General features: G+C 32.4%; 2 long non-coding RNA genes across 2 annotated transcripts; both read right to left on the reverse strand.

Moving 5' to 3' along the window:
- Nucleotides 1–5,468: 5,468 nt before the first annotated feature.
- Nucleotides 5,469–9,075, reverse strand: LOC141632088 (uncharacterized). Its single transcript, XR_012537755.1, has 4 exons — nucleotides 8,839–9,075; nucleotides 6,245–8,362; nucleotides 6,027–6,068; nucleotides 5,469–5,723 (listed from the first exon to the last, which is right to left on the reverse strand). It is a non-coding gene; the product is annotated as an uncharacterized LOC141632088 (long non-coding RNA).
- A 12,252-nt stretch (nucleotides 9,076–21,327) lies between these two features.
- Nucleotides 21,328–21,903, reverse strand: LOC141632090 (uncharacterized). The gene is made up of 2 exons (XR_012537756.1): nucleotides 21,771–21,903; nucleotides 21,328–21,629 (listed from the first exon to the last, which is right to left on the reverse strand). It is a non-coding gene; the product is annotated as an uncharacterized LOC141632090 (long non-coding RNA).
- Between the last annotated feature and the right edge of the window lie 577 nt (nucleotides 21,904–22,480).

Consider the following 22,480-nt stretch of genomic DNA (forward strand, 5'->3'; position numbering starts at 1 on the left):
GAGGAAATAAATAGTTAATATATGTATTAATTACATTGATTTATGTGTAATTTACTCTCTAATTTCTAAATTAATGTTAAATATAGAAGGATATTAAATATTTAAATACAACCAAGTGGGTTGTATTTATCATTTCTAATTGATGGTGAAAAAAAACACAAAATTTTAGTTTTGGCTATATCGCTACCCACATGTTTGAGCATTCCAACAAATTAAAAAAATTAACTGAATAATTATGGAAGTAATTAATACTCCTCCACTTTTGTCTTACTGTAGTTTCCTGTTCCTTTCCCTGCATCTTCAATCGTTTTTCGGATTGAGACGGAGTAAATGTTATTGTAAAATTATGAGTCAATTAATCTTTACACCCTTATAAAACCAATTTTTTTAAATTTACACCCTTATAATTTTTTTTTTTAATATTTTACACCCTTATAAAACACTTTTTGTCAAATTTTGGCCCCTTAGTCGGATTCCGGTGTGAAAAAGGGAATATTCCGTCAAATTTTAAATTTTTCCTCTAAAATCCATAATTTGTGACGAAAATACCCCACCCTTATTTCTTTCTTTTATCTCACCCTCTCTTTCTACCTATTTATTTCTTCTTTATATCTTCTTTATCTTTCATTCTATATTATATCTATAATGATATACTTGACATCTTGAACCTCAAATGAAGCATACTTCCTTGTATTTTTTTCAGATTGTCAATCGTTTTTCCCCTTCAAATTAGGGTACTTAGTTTTATTTACGAATTTATGGGTGTAACTTCCGTTCGAATTAAATTCTGAAGAGTTGCAAACTTGAAACCACAATAACATTCCACTAACATTGTTCAAACTCCTAACCAGAACATAATTCACCCGAATATTACATCCAAATTGTTCAAGCTTAAAACAGAACATTGTTTCAAAACAAGCTTAACTAAATTGTTCAACAAAGACTACATAAACACATGGTTTCAAAACAAACTTAACTAAATTCTGATGTATTTCATATTGCCACTGAAGAGCTTGCCTGGGTCAACAACTCTGTGAATGAAGGGCTTGACATTTGTGGGTAAGTGGCAGAGCTTGATGTTGGAACTGGTAGGTGCTGCACAGAAGTCCCTTGTTGCCTTGCATATGCCTTATTTTGTGCCCTTCTCTTTTCCTTCTTTTCCCTTGCTAGTTTTGCCCATTCATTTTGAACAGGAGGCCTCCCACCTGGTTGTCTTTCCGTAGTACTAAGACGACAAGATGATGACTGCAAATGATAGATAATAATGTGAATTATTTATTTTTTGGGGAAATTACTGAAAGAGAATTTGGGGAGGAGGAAATGAAGGGTTAAAAGTGATGTAGTGTAAGAGAAGGAACGACACAAGAGTAAAGAGAGTATATGGGTTAATAAGTGGGGGTAATATCGTAAATTAACTATATTTTATACCGGAATCCGACTAAGGGGGTAAGATTTGATCAGAAGTGATTTATAAGGGTGTAAAATATTAAAAAAAATTTATAAGGGTGTCAATTTAGAAAAGTTGGTTTTATAAGGGTGTAATGATTAATTAACCCTAAAATTATTGAGTAATCTTATCTATATTAATACAAAAGACAATACTCAATTCTCAGCGCGCCACGTCATTAATGCATGCTTTTTTTTTTTGAAATTCATGTTAATGGTGGGACCCGTGAGTGTGCAATGTGTTTATTTCTTCAGATTTTCGTCTTTTCAAACATTCGATAAATTCGGTCTTACAACAAATTCTATGAAATAATATTATGAAAAAATTCTATGAATTAATATTATGAAATAATTTTATACATTTTGTGTAAATAAAATTAATAACATATACGCATAATGAATTACAAATGCGAGTAAATGAAATTGAATTACATAATTTTTAAAACAAAATAATAAAATTACATAATTTCAAGAAGGAATTACATTTATATACGAGATCGAACATAAAACGCAAATGAATTACATACATAATTTTTTAAAACTACATGGTACAATAATTTTTGTTTAAAAAATAAATCTTGACGGAGTATTTACTTGGACTATAAAATATTCATGTATTTTAGTTAATATTATTGTACCATGCAGCAACAACATCACAACATAATTTTTTAAAACTACATGGTACAAAAATTTTTGTTTAAAAAATCAATTATGACGGAGTATTTATTTGGAATATAAAACTCAGCAACTTAACTATCAGCCGCGCACACCGAATATGGTAGGTGACTATGATAGGCAACCGAGTTAATTTAGTCTTCAACTATAATTTAAAGCAAATTTTAATTTTTTTTTACTGTAAAAAAAACAAATAAATTTTAATTTAATTTACAAGTGATTAAAAAAAATTTAATAAATTTTTTTTAAAAATTTTTATAAGAAATAATTCGCAATTGTTGTAATAAATATTTTTTTTAATAATAACAACACGATAAGTTAAGGGCAGTCTTTATCTCAGGTCAGCATCTATCTTCCAAGACCAATGTTTAGCCATGGCCAGCTTTATGTCGCACTTTCCAATGTCACCCAAAAACAAGGTTTGAAAATTCTAATTTGTGACTATGCGTACTTCTACTACGACTACTAATGTAGTGTATCATTAAATTTTTCAATTTTTAGAATAACTTTCATATGTTAAAGTTGATTATTAGATTATATTTCTTTTAACCGGATGTAAAGTTTTTTATGTATGCAATTTTTATTTACAAGAGTAGATTACGTTATTTCGTTATAAACCAGTGTATGCGAACACGTGTGTGTAACAAATTTAAACATAAATTATGTAGATCGTAGATTTAGACCAACTAGATAAGTACAATAGAAATGCAAAAACAAATTTACATCCAAAAACATTAATACTGGCCCAAATACATACCCGTGCAATTTTGCACGAGTTTAAAACTAGTATGTACTTAATGTTACGATAATACTTGAATAAATCAGTTGCACTGGCACACAAAGTCATTGTAAAACTGGTAGTTATTTACTTAATTACCCTCACCTTCATTGTAAAATTATTGAGTAATATGTACTTAATGTAAAATTATGATTGGCTAAATAAGGTTTTTTAAGTACTTAATTAATGATTTTACAATATTTTATCGTAAATTTGTTTTACAAGAGACTTGCTCAATTAATTAATGTGAAATAAATGCCTAATAGTCAATTTTTAATAATAAAAATTAAAGTTATTTTACAAGAATAAACCAAACTGTACAATATGATTTATTGGGAGTTAAATTAAAATTGGGATTATTTTGAGAAGACGACCAATAATTTGAATTATTCCTATAATTTTTTTTAAAAAATTATCACTTTTTAAAATAAAATTATTATAGAGTAGTACTTAGTTTTTATCATAAACAGTCTCATTTACTATATCGCACCCTACGGCGTTTTCACACAAAACCAGCCCAAATTTTTAATCTTATTGAATAGTGGTGATGTTTGTTAGGAATTTGTTTTCGCCAATTTACAGGCGAGTACAATTTATTCACTACAACAAATCCCTTCCTTTCTCGACGCTTTTTTAGGCTATTCTCGATGCCTAAAAGCGTCGCCATTTTATTTCTCGACGCTTTTAAAAGCGTGGTTTTTTGAGCCATCAAGAATTTGTGACGCTTTTTAGCGTCAATGATCTCTCGCTTTTTCTTGTCAGGAATTGTCGACGTTTTGGTGTGTCAAGAAACTCTTTAATTGTTTACGCTTTTAAGCATCAAGATACTTTCCTTCTTGACGCTTTTATCCATCACCTAATTTTTTTGCCACCATTTATATTTTAGAAGTATGCTAGCATTTAAAACGTATTAAATTATATAAATTACCAAATGACATCATAAAAGGTATAGAAAAATAATAATTTGAGGAGTCCATATATCCAAAACATTACTTCATAGCATAAATTGCATCGTCAAATTAAATATATTTCTAAATCCTAAAAAGTATTGTAGTTATTTCATCTACTCAAGAGAAATCGAAAAAAATATTGCTACAAATGTTTACAAGCAAATAAAAAATAAAAAATGTCTAAACAAAATCAAATTCTATCTAATTAGCGCTCCCGAAAGTGTGCAGAAATTGCTCTTTTCATCCAGATGAACTGTAACGAGTATGTGATGGATTTGATATCTACCTGCATGGCCAAAAGAAAAAATCGTAAATCAATCTACAAAGCTCTTCTGGTCAAATGGATATGTAAAGATTAGAGGATACTTGGCAGATACAAATAAGACATGAACTTGCTTGAATGGATTGTCCATTAGTTACACTCTTATAAAGGTGAAAACAGCGGGATTTGATTCATATAGGTTTCCGTATCAGTAGAAGGAAATTTATGAATTAGCAAGTGAGCAAATTGTAAATTTATCAGTCTCAAACTCTTAATGAATAATTGCACATCTGTGTAGCATGGCTTATGCCCACTATGTTCGAAGAAATCCTAGGAAGTACCGACCGATCTACACATGCATAAAACTGCAAGTTCGGCATTGTAGCTTTTAAAAATTGAAGAAAGCATAAGCATTTACCTGAACGACATCCTCTCCTTTAACCACCCTTCCAAAGACATTGATCTTCTCATTGAGATCCGAAATAGGTGCTGTCGTTAAGTCGTTATGTAAAGCTGGAAACCTGTTAGATCATTTTTTGCAATAGAGGTACCAACCATAATTGCCCCGTGCTTTACACTGTATATGCATGAAAAGTTCACTTATATAGACATGCTATAATAAACATAAACAACAAACACCAAAGCATTGAATTAACAATAAGAAATTAGTTACCTTTTATCAAGTTGGTCGTAGTGCTTCCCCCTAAGGATCCATTTTTCAGTAGCTCCAATACTGTTGATCTCGCCTGCCTGTATCACATAATGCTTTATCACCCGATAAAACTGCATCCCTTTAAAGTTCCCCTTCTGACTGCAAAAGTAACATCACAAGTGAACCTCTAATAATACTTCTGTTTTTCACCAAACAATTAGAGCAAGCATAATGGTAAGCAACAATCAACTAGCTTGACAAATTCATAAGCTACAATCATTCTAAGCTAGTAAACAATTTCAATGGTTTAGTTAGCTTTAATATTAGCAAAAGTAGACTTGCTCTTATATTGCCTTTCATTTATGCGGAGAAGGGAGTTCGAAAAGGTTGAATATACGTTTCTCATCGCACTCATCTATCTCCGCCAATTACCCTGAAAACTACGTACAGGAAGATAGTCCACACCAGTTGCAATTACTGTCAAAGATCAGCATTACCAGGCCACATTATCATTCTCCTTGCGAATTCAACAAAGGGTTTTGGCTTCTTTCCTAACACAAGCCCATAGAGATTTTCCAAAAGCAAATACTATAGTCTTTTAACCACTGAACTAAATAAATAGCTTTCTGAAGGTTGCAGGGTAGCAAGAGGAAGGCACGGTGAGGGGATGGGAAATGAGGAAGTATCAAGCTACATCGAGCCATTACTCTTTAAACCACATAGGATGAAAACTTGCAATTACTGTCAAAGATAAGCATTACTAGGCACATCAATAAACTGGACGCATACCTGGAGCTACAGTTTCTGATTTCCTTCTCATAAGAGTTGATCCTTCTTTTGCATGAGTGCCCCCAGAATTTCTCCTGAAGGGTTTATTCCCCGATTCGCTAAGTGCCCGAGGCCTTTTTACTGCTTGCACCAGCTCATTGACGGAACTGACCGCCATGTCTTTCCGAGGGGCTGAAAATAAATTGGGCGAGTCATGCATATTACATTAATGACTTTGAAACTGCCTATCAGATGTTATTCGTAGCATTACATGACTACGATCTTTTAAAACATTTAAAATATAGGCAATTTCTTGCTATGAATCCACACAATAAAGAATCATTCCAAGTTGATAAAATTGTTTGTTTCAGAAAGAGAATATTTTAACAGTTTTCTGTTCTAAAATCACCAAAAACAAGGACAACAAGAGATTACAAACAAACTATGCATAGGTAGCTGTACATAAAATCATAGAAAAGGTAATCCAGTACATACCGCATAATTGGGAAGAACAGGATTTTTGGAATCACTAAGTTCCTATTGGACAATAAGCCAAGATTGAATGAAACTGAGTTAGTTAAGTCCATCAACTGCATGATAAATATGGCTTCCATAATCGAAAAATGATGCCAGTTTGCAGCTAGCTTTTTCATAAGCAGTAATTAATAGTACTAATTAATGTCAAGATGAAGTATAAAATCTAACATTTGTACCTTCCGTTCCACATGAATTTGCTCTGTTTGGCTAACTAATCTGCACATAGATTTACAAGAAAGCAACTGTTAAAAACCGGTAAACTCCAATCAAATCACGCACGCTATCAATTCAAACCACTGACCACACAATAGTACATGTTGCGATATACTCCCAACAGTAAAGATCCATTCTGTCAATCTAAAGTAGCACATAAGAAATTATAATTTTTATCATAAGCCAAATCGTACTCAATCGACAAGAAATGCAGCCTAAAATATACATTCCCAGATTGGAAACACTCCAAAAATACACTATTAATCTGGCTTCTCCCAAACTTAAGAAACAAACAACCACAACTTCATATTGTAATGGTCGAAATTACAAACTTCAGCGACAAATCCAATTACTTCAAGAAATGGACTTGAGTGTTTTCTCATGAAATTTGACTTATTGAACTTTTTCTTGAATTTCATAGCAAAAACAAATTGATAGGTCACCAAAATATACTCTACAGTACATGGAAATCAGCATATTAATGATTATATTAGCATTATAGCAGTTTATTAAATAGTTCAGGTAAATGGAAGGAACTTATCATCTCTCGCCATCCTATTTCACAGCACCACTAACAAAAAAAAAATGTATAAGATTAAGCAATTCTTGAAATTATCCATATCTGAGTTTCAACAATTGAAAATTAATATTTAATAGTAACAATAAACCAATATGAGCGAAAATTTGAACTCATCATGGTGACGAATCTTCGACTTTCAAGTTCTAACACTAAACCAAGAAAGACGCACAGGGGAAATGCTAGGGGAAAAAACAATATCAGAAGAAATTCAACGAATATCCAATTTGAATGTCTAAATCCAAAACCATGAAAGATACAATCAAATAATTAACTCTTTGCCCAGTTTCAAACAACAATTATATTTAAATCCGGCACAAAGACAATAAATTTGACCTTGAAAACTAAAAAAAATTGGTACCTTAAGTACAAGAGATGAACGATCAGTAAATAATCTTTATAATCTTTGTGAGACGTATTTAATCAAAGGCAAATAATGATTGGGACGGAGGTAGTAGTTCGTAAATGTTTCGATTGCAAAAATCGTAGAACTAGTCGGTAAATGTTGAAACTTTAAGTGTGTGTAACAAGACAGTAAGAACCAAAGTTGGGATGTCAATGCTATAAAGATACCACTAACACAATGACCTAACTGGATGAAAACTACACTAAGGACCAAGTTAGGATGTCATGACTACAATGTCAACTAAAATATTAATTATTCACACGAATTTAAAAAATTTTAGTTCAGTATCCACAAAGCCAAAGCTTCATATTGTATTTGAGAGATCTGATAAATAACCTCATGACCTGAGATGTTCATTAACCAGATGACACTCATAACCCAATAAGGCGAACACGAGAATAGTTATAAAGCAAGGAAAATTCAACACAAATCAATGCTAACGATCAAACAATAAAACAAATTAAAGGCGTTTACATGAGTAGAAATGAAATATAATGCAACTGGCATATGAACCAACTACTAGCAAGAACCATGCACCAATACCCACTCAAATATGCTGAAGATTCAATAGAATTTGAGCTAAAAAAACAGCTGGGGAATGGGGGAATCATTGTTTGATAACCAACTTCATGAGGCGTGGAAAAGCAGCAGAGGAATCGGGCTTTAATTTCCAACAATTAACTTTTTTTACAAAAGCCATTACATCCCAATTGGGAAGAGACTGTTGGAGGAAAATACCAATCTAACATCTCTGGACATGTCCACTGATTCTGTCCCTCAAGATCTCTACTCGCTCTCTATCTTTCAATCTGTCATATTCCTCAAATTCTCTTTGTTGTTACTCACATTTTTAAGTACCATGCTCTCCGTAGCAACTTAAAAGTGAATCTATTCCCTCTTCCCACCATCCAGCTCCTTGTGTAACCATGACTGCTATCCATACACGCTAAATGAAATGTACACATCACATTAAGAATAAGATAGATAGACAAGACCACACAGAAAAAACCATTAAGTTGACGGAGTGCATCCAATGTATCCTTTTTGTCGTCAAATTCAATAAACGCATAACCTGGAGTCCTTCGAGCAACCTATACACTACAGTAACACCGTTAAATAAAAATAAGATCATTGAACATCCACGTCAAATAACATGGATTGAAGGGCTAACTTATCAAAAGAGCAGAAAGAATTAAACCTAGGAAGTAAGAGTGAACCACACCACGTCAAATAACAAGGATTGAAGGGCTAACTTATCAAGATTATACCAATTAGACAATCAATTCATAAACTCGAAGATAGCAACGCAATGAGCAAGCCTAATCAGCAGAAGTAAGCTACAATAGCCTTCCCTCCTTCCCTCTTTGTTACTCTATGATCCGAATATAAGGACACTTATGAAATATCAATAACAATGGACATTCAACCATGTACTCCGTATAAGAGACAACAGAAAAATCAGGATATATGGCGTTATTGAGAATTATTCCAACATAACTAGTTCCATCTACAAAACATGATCGAAAGCAAGAAACTAAACACAAGCGTTCATACAGTTTTGAATAATTACGTACCTATTTAGCCGATGACGATGATGATTAACGAGAGGCGCGATTCAGTGTGATGAGCAATTGAGAAAGAAGGGACAGTAAATGAATTAGATTTTGATTAATTAATTAATTAGGATTTTTTTGGGGGAAAAAGTGAATTGAAGCGATGGATTAGGTCGGCAACTGAGGAGCGAGAAGAATGAAAAGTTTCGGTAAAAAGTGAGGAGATGAATCAACAGCGGTTTGGGTTTTTTTGGGAAAAATGACTAGGGCGCGGAAATGTAATGTTTTTAGAGCGTTAGAGGTTTTTTCAATAAAAAATGATTATTATCTCACTAAAATAGATATTTGTGGAAAAAGTGGGCCGACGCTTTTAAAAGCGCCGATCATAAAGCGTCGAGAAAGTAAGGGAATTGTAGTAGTGATTCCAACCCATCGGCACCGACATCACCCACTCAAACATAAAAAAGATTCAAACTTCTAATGACAAAAATATCGAACTTGAATATATACAATTAATCTTCAAATTAGAAGCGTATTGCTCTTCTTTCGACGACATAATTCATATCATTTTCTCTTTAGTTAATAAAGAGATGAGTTGTATTTTTTTATTTTTCTTGACGTAAAGAACATAAATTAAGTTAAAACAAAATACTTAGGGGCGATTTGGAGGTTGAGTTTGAATTATTTTATTATTTTTTAATTACTTATTTTTTTACTTTTGAAAATTAAGTTACTTAACTTAACAAAGCTACCGGGTCGAGTAAAATCCAAATACTTAACAGCATTTGTCTACATTCTTTTATCTTGAAGTCAGTGGGTTGTGCCTAGACCTGGCAAACGGATCATTCGATTTGATTTCGGATCGATTTAAATCGGATTGGCCTTAGTTAAGAGTTCAGTTCGATTTCGGTGGGGTTGATTTCAGATTTTCAATTAGCCATTTTATTCAGTTTGTGTTATTTCGAGTCCGGTTCAGTTCAGGCCAGGTCAATTTCAGTTCAATTTAATTTCGGGTCGTAATTTTCTAGAGTTAATTAATAGTTATAAAGTTAGATTATATGACTGATACTTTCAAATTTAACTGTAATAATTCATAATATCATTAATTAATAAACAAAGAATAAAAAAAACACCTAAAATATGAATTTATATGAGATGTTCGCTCATATCGGATGTTCGCTCGGTTATCAATTCGGATATTTTCGATCGGTTTTTAAATCGAGTATTAGATGTTCGCTCATATCGGATGTTCACTCGGTTATCAATTCGGATATTTTCGATCGCTAGATGTTCGCTCATATCGGATGTTCGCTCGTTTATCATTTCGGATATTTTAGATCGGTTTTTAAATCGAGTTTGTGTGACACCCCGCGATAAAGCGGAAAATATAACTATTAAATTAAAGCGGAAATTGTGAGATTTTTAAAAACTTTTTGTTATAAGTTAAGGATTAATACGCGGGTGCCAAAACTAAATGAAACAAATGCTAAAATAGACCAATATAGGTTATTACAACCCAAGTCTAGAAAGCGGGGAAAAGATATCCCACGAATAAACATATAAGGGGTTTTTAAACTAGAAACTAAGGTCCAAGGATTTAGTTCTCGCTAGCCCACACGTCTTCCCCACGTAAACATCTTCACCACCTGTCATTCATGTAAACACGAACGCCACAGTCAGTGGGGAGTAACTCAAGGTTCTCCCAGCCACAATATGTCAAAATGCAAGTAACAAACACTTAATTGAACATATTAGTCATGCATCACATGTAGATAATGAAGGACAAGAAGATATAATGAGAATCATGATGAGACATGCATAATACTTTCTTAATAGAATAGGCATGATATGTTAAAATAAACATGCAATCAAGGGCATGGAGCAACCAAGTCAACCAACTCATATTGACACGACTCACAAGTGTAAGACCAACACAAAGTGTAGACGGAGTATCCGACTCAGAGGCTACCTTTAAAGCATGTCCGAGATACCACACACAAGACTACATCCTAGACTCCAACCTCCTGGTAGGACGACGATCATAATACGGTCCTAGTCTAAACCTGGATCCAGACTCTCGGGATGGACGTCACCCGATTCGACATACGATATACTAATCGTATCCAAGACTCGAAACATGGCACACACTCGTAACCAAAGGTCGAGTAACCTCTAATCGGAAACATGGCACACACCCGTAACCAAAGGTCCGAAGAAAGGCGGAAGGATATCTTAATCCGGAAACATGGCACACACTCGTAACCAAAGGTCCGAAAGAGGAAAGATAACCCAATCCGGAAACATGGCACACACTCGTAACCAAAGGTCCGAAAGAGGAAAGATAACCCAATCCGGAAACATGGCACACACTCGTAACCAAAGGTCCGAAAGGGGTAAAAAGGAATGTCAAGTCGTCACACAATGTAAAACGTCACACTTGAGTCACAATAAGAGTAAGAATGATCATGCAAACATCATATGACACGGGATCTTTAATGTCACATTCATACTCATGGCTTGCATCTCACCATGAGTACGGCTGGGAACATCAATCCCGACGATCATATCGCAACTAGAGGGCTTATAGCTCACCCCTAGTATCCGATAGGACCAAGACTCTCACAACCGAACAATACAAGACATTATCAAGAATATGACTCTTTACAATTAACTATTTAATAATGATAACTCATACTTGTCTTATGTTACTAGATATTCCATTTTCTAATTTAACATGCCGGTTAAATAAAATATAATAAATGATAATGAATAAATTATGTTATATGAAATTACGGAATAAAATGTGACAAAGCTCAAGTGACTCATTCATACCCCCAATAAGTAAACTAGACAAGTCCAATTAAACTAATATGTAAATGAATGATATTTGACGAATTACGTTATATAAAACACGAGACGGAATTTAAATAAATCAAAACATGTAAATCATATTCATCAGCTAGTGTCTTATGTTCATAAACCATTATGACCCTCCCTTTTGACAGGCATACCAAGAAAATTGTCACAACTTTTACTTGTTTTTCACAACTATTTGAATACCACGCTTACATGGTCTCTTTGGCTAAATGGTGTGCTATTCTCTTAAGGCTCCTTGGAAAGAAACTAGCCTCGTAAGTTCCAGCAATCCGGAGGATTAACTTGAAACAATCAAAGAGGTAATGATGACATGAAAACCCAGAAGCTCAAAGCCAAGCACACAACCTAACTCCACTATGCCAACCAGCCAGGCCGTAACAGACCATTGTTAGCCCATAAATCAGTCCATTTCATCATCATTTGGAGACGGAAAAACCATACAAATGACCCGTATCATACTTGCATATACACTTGAGACGGACGTAAACAAATTGGCTCAAACCCAAGTTAGAAACCCGTCTAAAAACAGCCCCAAACATGACTCGACACAACCCCTTATTCGATCAAAACCACAGTTTGAACCCATCTTAAGACGAGTTTTTAAGCATACAAAAGATGAAATCTTTCCCATACAAATGACCCAATTCATACATGGATATGCACCTGAGACGGAAATAAGAAAGTTGGCTCGAACCACCCAAGAAACCAACTCCAAAAACAGTCCACAAAATACACCCATCAACAATCTATACACATGGCTTCTAGACAATTTGTGAAGCCATCTTAAGACTAAATTTTAAGCATTAAATGGACGGGGTTTCTTACCTACAATCTACCCAATTCACACCACTCCATATCCCGTTCCAAAATCAGTCCAAAAATAGGCCTGAAACAGGCCACCAGGCCCGTCTAGCTATCAAGACAGAGGCTCAATGTCAAAGTAACTATCAAAACCAAATGCAATAATGACTCACAGACATTAATACAAACTCTCGCATAATTTTAGCCTTTATTATATGCCCTTCCTTCCTCTACCACGTTGATTTCAATGAGTTGGCCAACTGAACCCCAGTGACCCAAATAGGAGTAACAAAGAAACAGCGCATAAAGTAAAGGAAATAAAGACGTCAAAACTGTCAATCTGTTATGAGAATAATCGACTCCCAGATTTCTAACAAAGTCCAAAATCACATCCTTAAGACCACTTGGCCACATTAAACTTGTAATGTGTGATTCACTTAACAACTTACTCACGTACAGAAGGTCATTCAAATTCTTTGACCATTGATTATCGGTTCGCCATTCATAACATATCAATTTTCTTGCTTAAAAGACAATACCAATCAGACTTTGTTCTGAGCTAATCCAAATTAAGTATCATTGCACAATCTCGAACCATTCAGCTACCCAGATCAGTATAATTTTGAGACGGAAATTAACATACCAATGAGAGGAACAAAGGACCAAACTTTAACAAATAAGAGGATATAAAATGACACAAAAGACGGAAATTTCGACATTTGTCGAGTAACCTATCACCGTTACCTTTTTGCCCTTCAAAACTCCGAGGAAAAAGTCTAAAAAGTAAGAGCCTCCCTCCGGGTAAACGAGATAAAAGAGCTAAAAATCAGAACTTTCATGAGACGGGTCAAACTGAAATCACCACAAAAACAATACTTTCTTACCTTGAAAGAATAAGGAAGGAAAGAGGAAGAGATTGGTGCAAAATTTATCGAATTTGGTTGAGAAACGGAGGCGGGATCTGTGGTTCAATGTCGACGGGAATGGAGCTGTATGGTTCTATTTGATTTTTGTTGGTTTCGTTGTTGTTGCAGGTGGTACAAACAAGGAGGGATAAATGAAGGGGTAGGGACGGGTTGTACACTACCACAATAATATATAACTAGTTTTCTTGCCCGTGCGTTGCACGGATATTAAAATAATGTGTGATAAATTTCACAATAAAATGAAATATAGACATATAGTACATCGTTTATGTCTAAGATTTTATGTATGCCGCATGACCTATAAATAATTCTCGTTAACATAATATTGACATAAGAATGAAAAAGTGTTTGATTAATAAAATACTTCTTTTTAGGAAAATAAAACCAATATAAAGTTTATATATATGATACTTGGACTCATAGTTTTTAGAATTTGTTCATTAATGTCTGTTTGTTTTTCAATTGGTTAAGAAAAACAATAATATCTACTATGCATAATCAACTCAATGATGCAACAAATTCCCTTCTTTCGAATAACAACCATAATTTATTCATTGCTGGATCAAATTGTAATTATATAAAAACATTTAGAGGTTGTTAGAATGTTATATCTCTCAGTCAAACTATAGAAGTACGTTTGAATGTGAACCAAATTCCGACGCAATACTAAATGGCTAGGGGTCGCTTATCACGACCTCTCTCTCCTCTCTCTCTCTCTCTCTCTCTCTCTCTCTCTCTCTCTCTCTCTCTCTCTCTCTCTCTCTCTCTCTCTCTCTCTCTCTCTCTCTCTCTCTCTCTCTCTCTATATATATATATATATATATATATATATATATATATATATATATATATATATATATATATATATATATATATAGCAATAGTCTTGGTCCTCATCTTCTCATTTGAAACAAAATCTTTTACGCAGACCCCTATTTTTCTTCCCTATTCACACACACAATCTCCAACAATCCCATCCCTTGAAAGATCGATCCTTGTCTCCAAAAATAATAATAATAATAATAATAATAATAACAATAAAAGAATTATTATTAAAGTAGGGTGTAAGAGGGTAGGTGAGAGTGATGTGTTGTCGGAATCGGGTTGGTTCGAAAAGAAACAGCTTTATAATAGAAATGCAACGATCTTGCTAGACGGAAATACGCTTATAATTTAAGACGGAAAATTACTATTATTATCCCTATTAATACTATCCGACAAAAATATTTATTTTATATAAACAAGCTTGTGAAAATGTAACTTATATAAAATTTATGTTCAAAAGGAGATTAATTAAATTAAATAATTTAAAAATAACAAATAAAGTAATCGAACGGTTAAATAAATTTTAAATGTCAGAATGAGAAATCGAGTTTGGGTTTATTTTACCAGGTCTAGTTGTGCCAAACTCTCACTGAATCCACCCCCCTTTGAATTTGTGTTAACTTTGTTTCTTTAATTAAAAAATAAAGTTCCATTTAACCCGAAAAAAACATTGGTCCACATAATTTGTTTTGGATGTAAATTGGTCCTTACATAATGACAACCTTTTGACCCATCAATACTATATATTAAATCCAGAAACCAAGGGACTTTAATGTAATTAAAGAAAGTTATACAAATTAGTTATATTATATAGTTTTAAATCACTAGCACCGTGTGATGGACCCTATTAAGGGATCTCAATGCAAATATTATATAATTTGGGTTAAAATTAAATTATATAAAAGTTTGGTAATTTTCCTAAACATTATTAAGAGACTAAAACATCGTCAATTTCCTTAAAATAAAACAACTAATTAAGATGGTCAATTTCCTTAAATTAAAATAATTTATTAAGATGGTCAATTTCAAGGAAACTAAAAGAAAGAAGATGTTTGGTAATTTTCCTAAATATTTATAGAATACTATAACATGGTCAATTTCCTTAAAATAAAATAATTAATTAATATAAACATGCACACTTATGGTATTAACTATTATCATCATTAAATTATATATTAAATTTAAAATTTATGCAATTTTATTAAACTTTATAGTTTATTGGATGTATTAATTATTTAACATAAGAAAAATATAATATAAGTAGGTTATAAATAATTCAAGTTAGATTAATATTTCATAATTCTTTCAAATTTAATTTAACGCATATATGTAATATATTTATATAAATATATAATCCTCTTAAAATTGCATGGCTAAGTGGTAAAAGTAACTTTGTCACTAATATGATAGTAATCACTCATTTGAATAGTAAAAGTAACAATATTATCAGCGAGATTAGTGAAAGTGGTGGAAACAACAACATGAGTAGTAAAATAACCAATATTAATGCGACAATAGTGAAAGTAACAATAGTTACGGCGGGAGTAGTGAAATTATCATATTAATGCGGCAGTAGTGACAGTAACAATAGTTATGGCAGGAGTAGTGAAAGTAACAATGATTACGGGTAAGTAGTGAAATGTTATTATTGAAATATTATTACTATTGTTTCATTAATAAGAGTAAAATATTAATAGCGGGAGTAATGAATTTGTCTCAAAATTTATTTCATCGTAATTTTAGAATATGTCATAGAAAAATATATTAATAATAAATTTATGGGTTAAGCAACTTTAAATAATTTTATTTAATGGAAAAAAAATTATGGTAGGTAGAGGTAGCTCGAGCGAAGCCGAGCACCAACACTAGTTAGTATATGTAGGAGTAAACATGTTATTTTTAATCATGTACTTATTTCAAGAAAATAAATACTCCCTCCTATTCTACATAAGTGTCTCATTGTCCATTTTCGTCTATTCACAATAATGTCCCATTGTCTATTTTTGGTAAACTTTTATACTTATTTTAATCACTTCAACCCCACAACAATATCCTACCTCAACCCAAAACAATTCTGATTTTAATCATTTCACTCACAATAATACCCCACAATACCTTCCCTCTCCCCAATTACCTCACTCCACCACAATACTTTACATTATTTAAATCATTTTCTTAATTTGTGTGCCAAGCCCACAACGTGACTATTATCCAGAATACATTAATACCCCACAGTACCTTCCTCTCCCCCAATTACCTCACCCCACCACAATACTTTATATTATTTAAATCATTTCCTTGTGTCTCAAGGACACAATGTGACTATTATCCAGCAAAATAGAAGGGAGTATTGTTAGATATTCAACTTTGAAAACGAGCCTTGTTATTGTATATGGCACAATAGTCTCATAAATACAAAGTTCAATTGGTCTTCCTTATGACGGGTTACCATTTGTGGCGGATATTTTGTGAGTTAAAATAGTAACAAAATGGGTTAGTGAAGAAAGGGGACCACATGAATAGTGTTGCAGAGAGAGAAAAAGTGGGTACTTTGTGAGGTAAAATGGTATCCGTCACTCCAGAGTGACGGATATGTGCGTCACAAATGAGATTTTGTGTACAAAGTTATATTTGTCTCACACATTACAAAATATCAAATCGACTATATTTTATGTTCATAAATATACTCAGATTTTATCTATGGATCATCGTATTTAATAGAGTTGGTCATCGATCTTCGATATGATTTTGGCCCTAAAAAAGGCAGGTAGATAGTAAGTGCAAATATGGAGTGTAGATGCGGTGAAGAGAGGAATAAGAAACTAATAAGAGAACGAAGCCATATATTATAAAAAAAAAAAAAAAAAAAAAAAAAACACACATATTTACTTGATAAACGCCCTTAGATTTTATTAAAGTTGTTGATGATGAGGTACGTACATATAAACAACATAGTCCGACTTAAAACATTAAAGAAAACAGACGCAATTCAACTTAATAGATAAGTTGAGACACACGGAAATATCTAAAGGCGAAAGAGGAAAGGATAATGCATGCATTCTACACGAGGACAGAAGCGTCAGCATCATCCCCCGTCATCTGCACACCACACCAACCACCAACACTTATACATTAGTAAGTTAAAACTCAAACGGTAATAAGTTTTGTTTAAAACCGTCTTAAACTTGTACCATTATACTTTATGATATTATACCTGAGAGGGGGCATGTGGAGGAAAGCCATGCTGATTTGGGTTCGAGGACTGGAGTGTTGAGATAGCAGCCATTTTCACAGATCGATCAGACAATGTTATTTCACTTCTACTTACTATTTGTTTTGCTTGATTTTGTGTAATACTGCTATGCTTCAATTCCTTCTCGCTATTTATGGAGGTTTTTTTTGCGTTTTTTTAATCAACAATTCAATATTTAATTATTTTAATTTTCTTGCATTTATAAACAAATCAATTAATAAATTCATTTGCATGGAGACGTGTCATGTCGCAAGCATCTTATTAACCCATCACGTAATATGATTTAAACACGAAGATACAAATCATGCAATCTATATAGTATTTTATAATCTTAATGAATGGTTTTGAGATCTGTTAGGAATTTGTGCTGATTTTTTTTTCTCCCTTCTTTGAAGCATCATCTACACAGTGCATGTACGTTCTTCACGGCAAAGCCAAGTGTCCCGCCACTCATCTGTTTTATTTCTTCAAAAATGACACGTATCTCTAAAATTTAAACATATTTTAAAGCACGAATTATTATCCGTTTTAAACTTAAAATTGGTCAACTCATGTCAAATGAGATAAAAGGAGAATCCTAAACATTTGTCCTCCATATATAAGTGAAAGCATATTTAACTCGGTTTCAATTTTAGACGGATATTATCATCATAGGAGAAACTTAAGAGACTTTCCCCTTTTTCCGGGATTTGGCTCGAAATGAAACAAACGACGCCGCGTGGCAGCATATATAAGATTGGTAGTCATTTAATCTCCAGCGAAGTCACGCTTAAATTTGAACAGAAAAAGTCAAGAGAGGAGCGGACCACGCCCAGGTTCGGCTAGCTTCTTCCCCACCTTTTAGCGTTCTGGGCAATAAAGAAACCCGCGAAGGATTCAATCCAGCCACAGGTTCCCCTACGGCTAAAATCAAGTGATTGTGACCTTAAAAAAAACCCCACTAAACTAACTTCTATCAACCATCACTTTTCATGTCATTAAGCTCTTGCATTATGTATGATTTTACAATGTGATATTATAACACAATTTTACATAGTGACGGAGCTTTTTCAAGGAGTGTCTTACGATGGTGGTGGGTTGGACGGCTACAAATGGTATCAGACAACCCCAAGTACCTCTGGATGTTGGCTGCGATCAGCTTCAAGTCATAACAAGTACGTTTTTTAAGTGGGCAGTTTGTAACACCCCAAAAGATTTAATGAAAATAAGAGGCTTATGATATCTTAATAAGAGATTCAACTAGTTTTAGGCCCGTGCAAAAATATGCACGGGTATATTTTATGTAATAATAAAATAACACAATATGATGTTTATAATAATATTAATAATATAATATTTTATAATTATGCCCGTGCGGATAGAATTTTACGGGATTTAATATTTAAAAACTTGAATAAATAAGGTACTAATAAATTTATCATTTGAAAAATTTTAATAGTTTTGAAACTCTACCATTTACATATAGAAGAACTTTATTTTCAAACTAAAATCAGAAATATTAGAAGAATTAATGAAATGAAGAAAATAATGTACATATATATACCGTAAACACAAAAAATGCAAGGAAGGGGAGGAATGTCAATGGCAGTGGGCTCCGGAGCCACAAATGCGATTTTGGTGAATATATTTTAACATGAACGAACATGAAAATAAACGACAATATTAGACTTGTTAAAATATGACCCGATTTTTTTAGGGTCAAATACCCGTAAATCTTGACCCGCGACCCAAAATGACCCTGAATCCGAAATGACGTGTTATTCTAAGGTAAAAAATCGACCCAACCCGTTCGACCCGATGGGTCAAAATAAATGAAGAATATTTTTAAATATTAATATTTTTATTTTATATTCGAATTAATAAATTTAAAATATAGTATATTATTTTTATATTTTTAATTAAAAAATTTATTTAAACGTCAATTTTATATCATTAAATAATAAAATAATTATTAAAATAATGAATATAATAATATTATTAATATTAAATATAATTTAATTTTAAAAAATGTTTTTGGGCTGGAAAATGGTAAAATAAAAGACGTCATAAACTTTTATCTGACCCGTATTCTGACCCTAATCTGACCCAAGACACGTATAACCCGACCTATAAGGCCCGACTCGAGACCCGACCCGTTTGACAGGTCTACACGACATTATTGTCTACTACGGTAAAACAAAAAATGCAGAAGATATAAAGCACAAGCAAACCAAATAAGCCCAAATTAAAATATGGACCAACAATATTACTTATCTAAGAGATTCCTAACCTAGAAGCTCACACTTAGGCCGCCTCACTCCTTCATGACTCCATCTCACCTCATCTCACCATCTTGTTTTTTTTCCCCTAAACTCTCTACATCCTTTCGTTGGTTTTGTAATAAAAACTCTCTCTACATCCCCAGATCATTTAATATTTCATCCCTCATATTACTCAACTTAAACAACCTTTTTCATCTCTTCTCATTTAATGCATAAAAAAGCTTTTCGATAGACCAAATTAACAATTCTATTTAAAACTATAGGATAAGAATTGAAGTTTGAAGTTAATTATTAAAGAAAATAATTAGAAGAAATTCTTGTATGCATGCTCCAAAACTTATATTGAATTTTTTTATATTCACTTGCATGTATTTTAAAGTGTATATATTTTTTTCAATTTTTATAAACTTTATATCGGTAATTTCAAATTTATTTATTTTTATTGTCGTTCTATATTTTGAAGTGGTTGTAAATGTTTTTTTTTGGGTATTTTGTAAATTTGTTTTCATTGTACTGTATCTACCTCTAATACAGTATAAAGATGCATTTTCATAAATGGTAGATTTACCTAAATCTAGATACTTCATACAATATCTATATTTGAAATAAATTGTCAATTTTTGGGTTTGTAGTGCATTTCATAAATTTAATCTCATTATTATTTTTAATTATTTTTATAATAAATAATTGAAATTCTAATATTTTTAATTTCTTTTTTTTGTAGCTAATCAATTGGATCTGATGATAATTGTCTTTAAAAAAAACATAAAATTATGAAATTGAATTTGTTCACAATAGTAATTGAAGCCCAAAATTTTAATATTCTGTTTTTTTGTACTAAATCTCATCGATTTAATGATTTTTTAAATTTTTAAATATTTTTAGTTATGTTTATTTAGTAATTTTACAGATCTATTTAATTTTTTTATCTTGTTGTTTAGCACATAAAAGTATGCCAGATTTCCCTTTTTAATGCATGTACTATGTTTTAGTTTATGATTTGATGTAAATTAAAATATTTTAATATACGTATAGTGAAATTCTGAAAAGAGGAATGAGAGAAATTAAATAAAAGTGAATGTGAGGATTGATTTGATGAGAGAGACTAATTAATTGTCATATAAATCATGGGGGGGTCCACATGCAAAATATATCCCTAAATTAAGCAACCAATGTGAAGTCACGAAAAAAACTTAGCTTTTAAATTAGGTAGATTTTGAAGACGAAGCTTGTTTATTGTCTGTCACAATAATTTCATAAATACAAAGTCATTTGCCTCGCACATTACGTACTGTCGAATTGAGTATATTTTATGTTCATACTCGGATTTTATCTATGGATCATCATATTTAATAGACTTATTTCTTTGATATATTCTAGCTTATATCCGTCCTAAGCTTGCTAGTAGTGCAAATATGTATTGTAGATGTTCTCTCAAAAAAAAAAAATGTATTGTAGATGAACTTAAGAGAAAAATAAACAAATACTCCGTAATAGGACAGAGTGATATATATTATAAAACCCGCTAAAAAAAGAGATATTATAAAAACACACCCATACATATAACTTGATAAACGCCTTTAGATTTTATTAAAGATGCTGATGATGAGGTACGTACATAGACAACATAGTCCGACTCAATAGCGTAAAACGGAACAAACTGATGAAAAACATTAAAGAAAACAGACGCAGCTTAAAATTAAAGATAAGTTGAGACACAAGACGATAAAGAAGAACGGACGACAATAACCAGCAGCATGACCATCCATAGCATCAAAGAGCGTGGGAAATATCTAAAGGCCAAAGAGGAAAAGGTGAATGCATTGCATTCTACACGAGGACAGAAGCGTCAACACCATCCCCCGTCATCTGCACACCACACAAACCACCAACACTTATACATTATTAGTAACTAATCGCGATTATAATTAAACATTAATTAGTTTACGTAAATCAAAACTCAAATAATCTTGTACCATTAGACGATAAATTACGGATTAAGTATTATACCTGAGAGGGGAACCATGGAGGCATGCCCTGCCCGCTTGGGTTCAAAGAGGGGATTGTTGAGATAACAGCCATTTTCACACACAATGTAATTTTACTTGTACTTACGGTATTTTAATCAATTTTGCTTTGCTCGATTTTGTGTACTGCTATGTTTCAAATCCTTTGCGCTATTTATAGGGTTAAACGAGTTGATTCCGTCAACAATTTATTTTTTAAAATTTAATTAATGAATTATTATTATTATTATTATTATTATTATTATTATTATTATTTTAATTTCTAGCATTCATTCATTCATAAACTAATCAATTAACATGGAGACGTGCAATCGTGCATGCCATGTTCCAACTGCAAGTGTCGCCTACATTATTAAGCAGTTCTACACATGATGTGATATGGTCAAACACACAATATGATATGGTCAAACATATAGATGCGATGCAAACCATATCCAATCAAATAATCAATCATCAGTCTTTTAAATCCTAATGAGCTGCAGCGAGATTTGTTAGAGATTTTGTTTTGTTTCGAGGAAGGTAATTTAATGCAGAGTAAGAAACAATATACAAAAATATAAAAAATTAAATAAATAAATTGAGTCGCCTAAAAATGAAATAGATAAAACAAATGATCAGCCTAAACAAAAGATTAAGTACTAATGACAATCACGATAAGTTCATAACCACACATAAAACGATAGTTAAGACATA

Source organism: Silene latifolia, chromosome 2, assembly GCF_048544455.1.
Source record: "Silene latifolia isolate original U9 population chromosome 2, ASM4854445v1, whole genome shotgun sequence".
Classification (NCBI taxonomy): Eukaryota; Viridiplantae; Streptophyta; class Magnoliopsida; order Caryophyllales; family Caryophyllaceae; genus Silene; species Silene latifolia.